This window comes from Gavialis gangeticus, unplaced genomic scaffold, assembly GCF_001723915.1.
Source record: "Gavialis gangeticus isolate Ggan-Ray unplaced genomic scaffold, GavGan_comp1, whole genome shotgun sequence".
Taxonomy (NCBI): domain Eukaryota; kingdom Metazoa; phylum Chordata; order Crocodylia; family Gavialidae; genus Gavialis; species Gavialis gangeticus.
The window spans coordinates 48,200,680-48,211,285 of NW_017729000.1; positions in this window are offsets into that span (position 1 = coordinate 48,200,680).

Below are 10,606 nucleotides of genomic sequence, written 5' to 3' on the forward strand. Positions count from 1 at the left end.
CACTGGACAGTCCATAACACACCTACAGGTAACCATCATCACCCCTGCTTCAGTACCCAGGGAAGAGCCAGATGCTCTGTCCCCTGTGGGGAAATCTGAAGAAGTCCCAGTTGTGTTCCCCACAGGGAGTAGGCAGTTGGCTGCCCTCCATGTGGCAGCTAAGGAACCAGCTACATCTCTCCCAGCTGTGACTCGCAGAGAAGCTGTGAATACTATTCCTTCCAGGAGCACCCAAGAGATGCTGCTGGAAGGCCCCCTCGCAGGTGGAACTGAGCTATGTCCTATTTGTGTCAAAGCAGGGGCTGGGCACTCATTCAGGAGCCCACCCCAGAAGACCCTGGCTCATCAGGGCTATGGAAAAGTACCCAGAGGGAACCCAAAGGGGGGACCCCCTAAAGAAGCACCCAGATGGCATTGGCCCACTGGGAGTGTCTGCAGACCGGGATCATCATCAGGTGGCGGGGGGAGGAGGGGCATTTGCCTCATGGGAACACAATAGCAGTCACCCCGAGGCGATGCCAGATCTGGCCCAGTGCCAGAATGGGAAGGGACTGCCCAAAGAAGGTGTATCACCAAGAGGCACAGAGGCCCAATAGTGAAGTGAGAGGGGCATGCAAGGCCTGAAGTAACCTGCACCCCAGAAAGGGGGAGAAGCTCAGGGCAATGAGGCACCAATGCCCTTCATGGCCACTGGGTCCAAGATGTTTAAGTTTACCTTATCCATTTAGTTTTCCTTCTTTTTTGCAAAGCTGTAAGCACTGGTTGGACCCACACAGATTCAAGCCTCAATGTCCCCCTGCAGGAAAGATACAGCAGCAACACCTAAGACATCCCAACAAGAGTGGTGACAACACTGGAGTGGAAAGGAGTAGTATTTAGGGAAGGAGGAGCTGTACAGAAGACACACCATTATGATCACACCTGACCCATAAAGAACCACTGTTATCGCCTCCAGGCAAGTACATGCGCACCTATTGTAATATCATGTTGTGGCGGGCAAGTGGGTTGGTTGTGACATGGCCTCAAGGGCACAGGGCATGCCTGCAGCTTTTGGGTAGTGGCACCAGGCATGAGCTTGTCACAGTGGTGCTTTGGCTGGGAACAAAAAACAGCCAGCTGTTTGGCAGACCATGGACGAAGCAGCGATGGATAGGGCTGTGAGGCCTTAGGCAAGTTGGCAGCAGACCCAGGGCCTGATCCTGTGACTTCTGCAAGAACTGGCACAGGCTATCACATGGGGAATGGAGGTTCACAATGCCTTATTTTCAAGACAGCAAGATCTGGCAGAACAGCTGGCCAAGAATTCAGGTGGCCGTAGTGGGGAGCCACGAGCACTCCCATATGCCAAGATACTCAAGGAAGATGATCTGTAGGCATACCTTGAATTGTATGAACACTTGGCACAGCAGCCAGCTGAGACATGAGCTGGTGGGCTGCCCAATTAGGGCCCCTGCTGACAGGATGGGCTCAAGCAGCATACCGAGCCCTGTCACGCATGGAGGCTATGGATTATCAAACAGTTAAGGATGCCATCCTATACTGCCTTGAAGTATCTCCAGTATATTATGAGTAACATTTTCACACCAAAAAGAGTAAGGAAAACCAACGGGCTCGTCTGCTAGGCCAGCTCTTGAGAAATATGGGGACCAAATGGCTTAAGCCTGCAAAACAATGGGCCATGGAGCTGTTTGAGTTCATAGTGCTTGAATAGATTATTTAGGACCTGGAGGATCAAACTCAGAAGTGAATGTGACAGCACCAACCACAAGCCCTTGATGAGGCTGTCTGGATTGAAGGTGCCTACACAGAGGCTGTAAAGGCAACTGCCTGCAATTGAGGGACCTGCTCTGAGGCCAGGCCTCAGGCAAGCCAACCTGGGAAATCACGGCAAGAAGCTAAGCCAGCCCTTGCAAAGACAGATGCATGTGATGTGGCACTTCCAGACACCTGGTCTAGTATTATCCCACAAGATTCCCTGGTTACAGTACAGGGTGAGGGTTTTTGCTTTGGGATGCAGAACTGCGACCCAGGGAAAGTGGGGTGGAGAAGATGAATTGTAGATTTGGGCACACTTGCCCTGAGCTGTACTACCCCAGGCCTATTATGCATGACCAGGTGGCCAGGCGGATCATTATGGCTATGGTGGATCTGAGGTGCATGCAGACGCTAATGCATACGATGGCCCTACCAGTCCAGGCAGGCACCCCAACAATGGGGAAGGCATTAGTCAGCATGAGTGGGTGGCAACAAATGAATGAACAACATCAACTGCCAGTGACAGTCCTTTGGAGGACATATGAGATGCCTGTCAGGATTTACTGTGACCTTCCCTGCCCAATGCTGCTTGGTTGGGATTGGCCATACCTGCTGGAGGTGCTGCAGAGTACCCTGATGGGGGTTACCAAGAGGCAGGGTGTTGCAGAAGTGGATGGGTTTGTTAGAGAAGATGCAGAAGGAACACCCCCTGGAGACTGGATGAGCCTGCTCAACCTCAAGAATTTGGTAGGCTCAGGCCAGTTCCAGGAGGAGCAAGTCAAGGACCCTGCATTCCGGCACGCCTTCAGAGAAGGCCTAGTTTGCTGTAACAGTGAGCTGCTGCGCCTGGACCAGTTGAACCAAACCCCATGTTTCGTGGTAAGGAATGACCTCCTATATTGCATAGACAATGTGAAGAAGCAAAAAGGGGAAGTGGCACAGTTGCTGGTGTCCCAGTGATATAGGGCCCCTCTGGTTAAGCTGGAGCATGATGGGCCTATGAGGGGACACCTGGGAAGGGATAAAACAGAAGCCCATCTCTTGGAGTGATTTTTTTTGGCCTGGTATACAAAAAGGTTGGGTGTTATTGCGAGACCAGCCCAATATGCCAGGTGTCTACAACCAACAAGCCCCCACTAGCCCCATTGGTGCTAATGCCTATTGTGAAGAAGCCCTTTGAGCAGATCACTCTGGACATCACTGACCCCTTCCCAAAGAGCAGTGCAGGCAACCAGTATGTACTAGTAATGATGGACTAGGCAATCTGCTTCCCTGAAGCCAAACCACTGCATGTGGCCACAGCCCCAAAAATCGCTGCAGAGTTACTCAAATAGATCGCTCAGGTGGAGATCCCTAAGGAAACCCTAATGGACCAGGGTACTAATTTTATGCCAGGGTGATGAGCGGAGTATGTGAAGTCCTCAGGATTAAACACCTAAGGACCTTGGTGTATCATCCATGGATCGACAGGCTGGTTGAGCACTTCAATCATACCTTAAAATCAATGCTGAAAAAAGCTATACAAGGAGATCCCAAGAAATGGGACAAACTATTGGTGTTCGCCATTTGAGAGGTGCCCCAGGCTTCTACCAGCTGTTCCCCTTCTGAGCTAATATATGGTCACCAACCCCAGGGTTTGCTGGAGCTGCTACAAGAAGGCTGGGAACAGCAACTGCCAGGAGGGGTACATGTAGCACGACACCTGACCTGCACCCATCGGGTGGCCAGGGAGGTGGGTGCAGCTGAGGGTGGGGGGCTCTTCTCCGTATCCCCCTCAGGAACACTCATTTTCACATTTTGACCCTCTGACCCTCACGTCACTCCTATCCTGTTTTTTACTTTTGTTGTCCAAAGAAATTTAGCTGTATCTCTCACTCATTGGCCCCACACAGTAGGGGCTATTAGTTAGTTGGGTGGACCTTATGGCCCATGTAAATATGAAGGATACAAATAGACAGGTTGCCATGGAGAACCTTCGGCAGGCTAAAGACAGGCAGAAAGCTTATTATGACTGAGCCCATGAGTGGCACCAAGAGGCAGGTGATCAGGTCTTAGTCCTCCTACCACGCCACAATAGCTGACTCCTGGCCAAGGTGGCAGGGGCCATTTGAAGTAGTATACTGTATAGGCCCCATTGATTATGAAGTGGTAAAACAAGGGCACCATCCAGAAAAGCAAATTTACCATATTAACCTCCTCAAATGGTGGCACGTGCACAATGGGTATCTGATCGCACCCTATCCAGACCAGGCAGAGTTAGGACCACCCCTTTGAGGAAGTCAGTACCCCAGAAGGGCCAGTCCTCGGTAAATATCTTACCCAGGAGCACGAACACCAACTTCAGGGGTTGGTGGCAGAATATTGGGATGTGTTCTTTGCAGAGCCCAGGGAAGCTAAAAGGGTTGTACACCTTATAAGCACACTGGAGGGGTGTGTGATACGATAAACCTGGAGGTGGATTCCCCAACAACTCCACAGTGCCGTCGAGGCTGAATGGGGAAAAATGTTGGATGAGGGGATAATACACAAATCCAGGAGCCAATGGCACAGTCCCCTGGTGGTAATGTTAAAAAAGGACAGGGCTTGTGCATGGACTTCTGAAAAATTAAACACAATTGCCAAATTTGATGCATTTCAGTGCCAAGCTTTGAGGAGAGCAGACAAGGTTGTTTGGGAAAATCCAGTATCTTTTATTAAAGCAGCTAAAATAGTTGGAAAAATTCTTTGCAAGCTTTCGGGTACCAACACGCTTCTTCAGGCAGAGGATGAATTTGCAGTTGTTTTCTGCCCTTCCTGGATGGGATAGAATAGAAGGCAGAGGCTAATATGCAAGAATGTCAGTCAGTGAAAATGTAAATTGTGGCTGACAATGGGTGAGAAACAGTGGGGGCTGGGGAGAAGGGGAATGTTGACCTTGTGATAAGATGTAGCTGGTAAATAGTAGAGAAGTTACCTGGGGTGTCAGATGTTAGGCAGGTTATAATGTGTAACCTGCCTAATACCTGTAAATACAATGTCAATATTTAGTCCATCATTTTTTGTATCCAGTAGGTTGATGAAGTGAAGTTCGTAGGCTCATCTGCAAAAAGTGTTTTGTAAATTCCCTTTGAGGATTAGAACTGAGAGATTAGAGACAGAGTGGTTCTCTTGTGAGAAATGTGCCCCCACAGGTAATTGGGTATTCTTGTCTGGTAGATTTTCAGTGTGCATTCATTCTGGTGCACAGTTGTTGTCTGGTTTCTCTTACATATTTTCCATCATGACATTCAGTGCACTGGATGAGATATATTACATTTCTGGAGGTACAGATGTAAGATCCAGGAATGTTGACGGTTCTGTTGTGGGGTGTAGTTATTGTGGGGGATGGCAGAGATATGTTGGCAGATTTTACATTTCATAGGAATTTTGTTTCTGGTGATGAGGTTGCTGAGGTTTGATGCTTGTTTAAAGACTAGAATTGGTGGTTCTGAGAAGATCTCTTTAAGAATTGAGCTTTCAGGAGATGTTGGAAAAAGTGGGCTAGACACGCTTTATTTCCATGGTTGATATGACCAAGGGATATTGTCAGATCCCAATGGCTGCAGAAGATTAGGAAAAGATGGCTTTCAGCACACCATGGAGCCTATTTCAATTATACCGTATGCTGTTTGGCCTGTATGGCATGGCAGCCACATTCCAGAGGCTTATGGATAGTTTATTAGTCCCCCATGAAGCATACACATTAGCATATATTGACAATGTGATCATTTTCTCTTAAACTTGATATTGAACATATGGGGGCACTATGGAGGGATCTACAGGAACTGCATAGGGTAGGCCTAACCATCAACCTGGCCAAATGAACATTAAGCCAGTGGGAAACCAAAGACCTGGGTTTCCAAGTGGGGCAGGAACAAATACATCCACTGGAAAATAAGGTCAAGGGCCTGAGTTCCTACAAGCCGTCCAGGATGAAGAGACAGGTCTGTTCATTTTTAGGGCTGGCCAATTACTACCTTAAGTTTGTCCCACACTTTTTGGAAATGGCCGCACCCTCACCAACCTAACTAATAACCACCAACTTAACAAAGTGCAGTGGACACCTACCACACAGAAAGCCTTCAAGCAGGTTAAGCTAGCACTGTGCCATAGCCCTGTACTGTACACCCTGTATTTTAATTGACCCTTTATGTTACAGACTGATGCCTCAGGAACCTCAATAGGAGTGGTACTGGCCCAGGAAGAAGAGCAGGAAGAGAGACCAATAGCCTGTGCCAGTCATAAATTGTTTCCTCCTGAGGTTCAGTATTCCACCATCGAGCATAAGTGGAATCAAGTGGGCAGTGGAATTATTTTGCTACTATTTGCTAGAGAGGCTACTCACACTAGTGACTAATCATACTCCCCTCAGGTGGCTGCAGTCAGTTAAAACTGACAATGCATGGATTACTTGGTGGGCACTGGCTCTACAGCACTTTTATTTTACAGTGCAGCACTGACCAGGACAGCGGAATGTAGTAGCTGACTTCTTGTCCCACTGACATGATGAAGAGGGGGTATGGGGCAATCGGGATGACGGGCATGCCCAGATCGCAGCCCAGGGCCCAAGGGTGGCAAGGGAACTGAGAACAACCCAACAACCAAACAAAGGTTGGTTGTGGGGTGAGGGAAGGTATGTAAGTGCATACCCGGCAAGTGATACACTCACAAGTCACCTAACTGCCTGACGATGGTGTAAGGCTTGGCTTGTCATCAATCAGTAATTTTGTGTTTGCCTGTAATTCCCAGGTTCTGTAACAATACACAGTTTCTGGTTTGGAGACCTTGTTCTCTCACCCAAGCATCATACCACAGCTAGTGGCATTTGGTATTCCTTTGGGCAGCATCTACAGCTAACCAGTAGGCCCTTCAGAGTCGGCCCTTCAGAGTCTCTTAGCCGCTGGGTGTACTTCCTATGGGTGACCTATCTACCATAGGCTTTTTTGACCCCAAAGCAAAGGTCAATGGGAAGGTGGGGTTCTCTCCCAAATATTAACGAATAGGGGCTAACCCGTTTTGCATTGTTACACATGGAATTTTACATGTGGACGAGGTAAGTACTATGTTGACTCCAAGATGCTTTTTGCTCAGGGCTGATAGTGCCTAGCATGGTCAACAGTGTGCGGTTAACTCATCCTGGCTGAGGTTCTCCCTGGGGGTGATCCGGTGTAATCCTTGACTTTGTCTTCCTGGGGTCTTAAAGACCCCTTGCAAGAATAGACTTTCAAAATCCCTCCCTTGGTTAAAGCGGAGGTGATCTGGCAATCCAAATACTGCAAAATACTTCTCCCACAGGACTTTTACTACAGTGAGGGTGGTTTGATCTTTCATGGTGAAAGCTTGGGCATATTGAGTGAAATGATTAGTGACTACCAACACATTCCCCTTTTGATTACAGCCAGCTTTGATGCTTAGGAAATCAATACATATCAACTCCACAGGTTTGGAACTCTGGATGGTGTGGAGATATGCAATCCTCCCAGGTACAGTTTTCTGTTGCACACATCATGCTCAAGTGTTGCATTTGGCCCTTATCTCTTCAGCCATTCAAGGCCAATAAAATTGGTTCTGTGCCAAAGCTAGAGTGTGCTTGATATCCATGTGCCTAAAATCATTGTGTAGTGCCCTGAGCACTCACTTGTGGTACTTCTTGGGGAGCACCAATTGCCACCATCTTTCTCCTTCAGAGCTCTGAGTCTCAATGTAAGACACCCTTGAACAGTCTGAGCCTGTTCCACACATGCATTAACAAGCAGGCCGCTGGGGTATTTTTGGTGACCTCAGAGGGTTGAATCTTCTCACTCCAGGCTTTCAGCACCCTTTGTATATCAGGATCTTGCTCTTGGGCAATCGCCATTTGGTAGTGGTGATCTGAGGCAATGGAGAGGGGCTTAACTTGGTATAATGTGCCCAAGCTCAGGGAATTGCTTCAGGCGGTATGCCCAGCACCTCTGCTGCACACAGTATAGAGTACTCAGCTGCAATGTGCTCCTGAGCTCAAAGGTCACAGATATCTTTGACTTTGTCTATGCTAACCATATCCAAGTCAGTAGCATGTGGCAATCGGGGCAGAGCATCTGCATCTATGTTTTTCTTCCCAGACTTGTAATGAAGACTGAATTGGTAGTTGGCCAAGACAGCCACCCAATGATGACTGGTGGCATCAGGTTTAGCACTAGTGAGAACATAAGTAAAGTAGTTATTATCTGTCCACACTGGAAAGATGCAACTATACAGATAGTCTTTAAATTTCAGTGACTGCCCATTTAAGGGCTAGAAACTCAAGTTTGTGAGTTGGATAGCTGGTCTCACTGGACACTAACCCCCAACTTGAGAAAACAACAGGTTTCTTAAAAAAAAAAAAGGCCAGGTATCATGGAGTTGAATGCCATGCTCTACCCCGGTGGCCTTCCCTATGTCCCACTCATGAAGAGCAAATGTTAGGCTGAGCACTGAGCTTGCTCCTCAGTTGGACCTCCCACTCAGGAGGAAGGGGTGAGTCCCCAAAGTAAAACTGTTGGGGATCAATGATTGCAGGGGCCTCTGACCCAAAAGGTCTGGGACCACTTCAGTTTCCACGAGGCCGGCTATCTTTTGCCCTGGTCTTGCGATGACATCCTGCTTACTGGTGTTGACCACCAGAATGGTTGAAGGAATTGGGGTTTTGTCCCCCAAGTCCAAGATTCCATGAGGAACCCGCACTCTTCAGGGCTCTTCCATCTCTGGTGGGTTCTACTAGAACCAGCTTCTAGCCTGTCAGGCCCCCAGCAGTGTGATATGCCATAGCCAGCACTCAGCTACTTCCTGCTGGGACCATTTTTGGTACTTGTCCTGAATAATGTAGAGCCCCCAATGGGACATCTTTCTTGCTGGGTTGCTGTTGTTCCAGCCGCTGGTAGGTGGTGGCACATAGGAAGTGCATCCTTAGGGAGGTCAAATAATCTTTTTCCTCCCACTGTTTCCAGTAGTGAGCCTGGATCCAGAACAGACTGTAATTTGTTGCTGACGATGACAGTGTCTCTGTTCATCCACTGTGGGTCTGGGCACACCAAAGCCATAGTGGGGACAGCTTTCCTTACTCCTGCAATCTGTGCTGGGAATTCTTGGTGCACAGTGATATATCCACAGTACTGGTAGCTGTCTTGGCTGAGTCCATAAACTTCAGGTCCCATTAAGGGGTGAAGAGGTAAATCTTTTAAATATTCCTCATAACAGGATTTAAACAGAATAGTGACCTGCAAGCCGCTGTCCAAAATGGCTCAGCATGGATGCCTATCCACAGTTACAGGCACTTCAACCTTGGGTCCTACCAATCCCTTGGGGGAAAAACTCTACATCTGTTGATGTCTGGGAGCCTTGCTGTATCTGGGGCTGGGCCAGCTCCCTTGGCACACCCCTCTCCTGTTTCCTGGCTCTTTACATCTGTCCTTTAGACACTGGAACACCAGAGTTGGATTATCTTCATTCCCACAGTCTCAAGCTAAGTGTGATAGTACTCCACAGTGGAAGCAAAACCCCAGTTGCCTCACTGGGGGTCTCATGCAAAGTGGGTTCTGGTGACATGCCCAAGTGGCATCTGAGATTCAGGAGGGTGTAGCAGGGGCTCTCCCAATCTGGTCAGCTAGGGGGGTAACAAGAGCTTTCTCCTCATCCTCCTATATAGGCTTTTCCTGGGCTTCAAGTACTATAGAACCAAAAAACTGTGGTCCCCTGATGAGGGGTCCCACTCAGTGCCCACACAGATTCTTTCATTGCGAGCACCTCTTCCTCCTCTCATATCTCTTGAATTAGTTTACTAAACTCTGGAGGGTTGCTCTTTCCAATAGGTAGGCTCAGTTCATTCACCAAGGCAAGATTGTAGCAGGCCCCAGTCTGGATCTGTCAAAGGCATACTTTGGGATTCTGGAGGGAACCACAGCCCAGTCTAACTCACACAAAGCACAGTTGGTATCTTTTTCCCCATTTTACCCAGAACCCCCTGAAACTATACAAAGATGTCCTGAGTAAGCACTGCACCTTGCCGTGTGGGGTCCCTCTGGGTATCCCTGAAACCAAAAGGGTACTCCCCACAGGCAGTACAGCCTCTTAACACCAACTCCCCAATAGAGGCTTTGCCCTGATGAAACATCAGCATCTGTTACTAGGAGTAATGGTCACAGTCTGGACACCCTAGTTGTGAAGTAGTTTTTCCTAATGTTGAGCCTGAAGCAAGCCTGAAACCATCTTCCAGGAGTCTGTGACCATTACTCCTAGTTTTCCCCAAGGATGCCCTGGTGAACAGTTGTTCATCAAGCCCTAGATGTACACTTCTGATGCAGCGGTGAGTTGCTACCAAGTCCCCACTCAGCCTTCTCTTTTTCAGGCTGAAGAGTCCCAGGTCCCTCAGCCTTTCCTCACATGGCTTACAATGCAAGTCTCTGATGATATGGGTAGCCCTTCTGTAGACTCTCTCAAGCTTTACTACATCCTTGTTAAAGTGCAGAGCCCAGAACTGTATGCAGTACTCCAGCTGTGGTCTCACCAATGCTGAGTAGAGCTGAGTAGAGCAGGAGAATCACTTTTTTGCAATGGTTTTGCTGGAGATTGGCCCGGGGGGATGAGCCAAGCCCCAGTGTCACGATAGGCCGGGGTGGCAATTGAACACGAAAACAGGCGGGATTTTTGGCTATGGAGTACTGAGCGGCACGGAAGCGTAATGGTTTCTTAAACAAGGTGGGTTTATTTGACTTATGCTTTTGAGGCGTAGGCAACGATCTTCAGTTACAGTAACAATGAACAAACAGAGGGGTCTGTCGGCTCACGGGGTTCACCAGCAAGCCCTTGCTATCTAGCC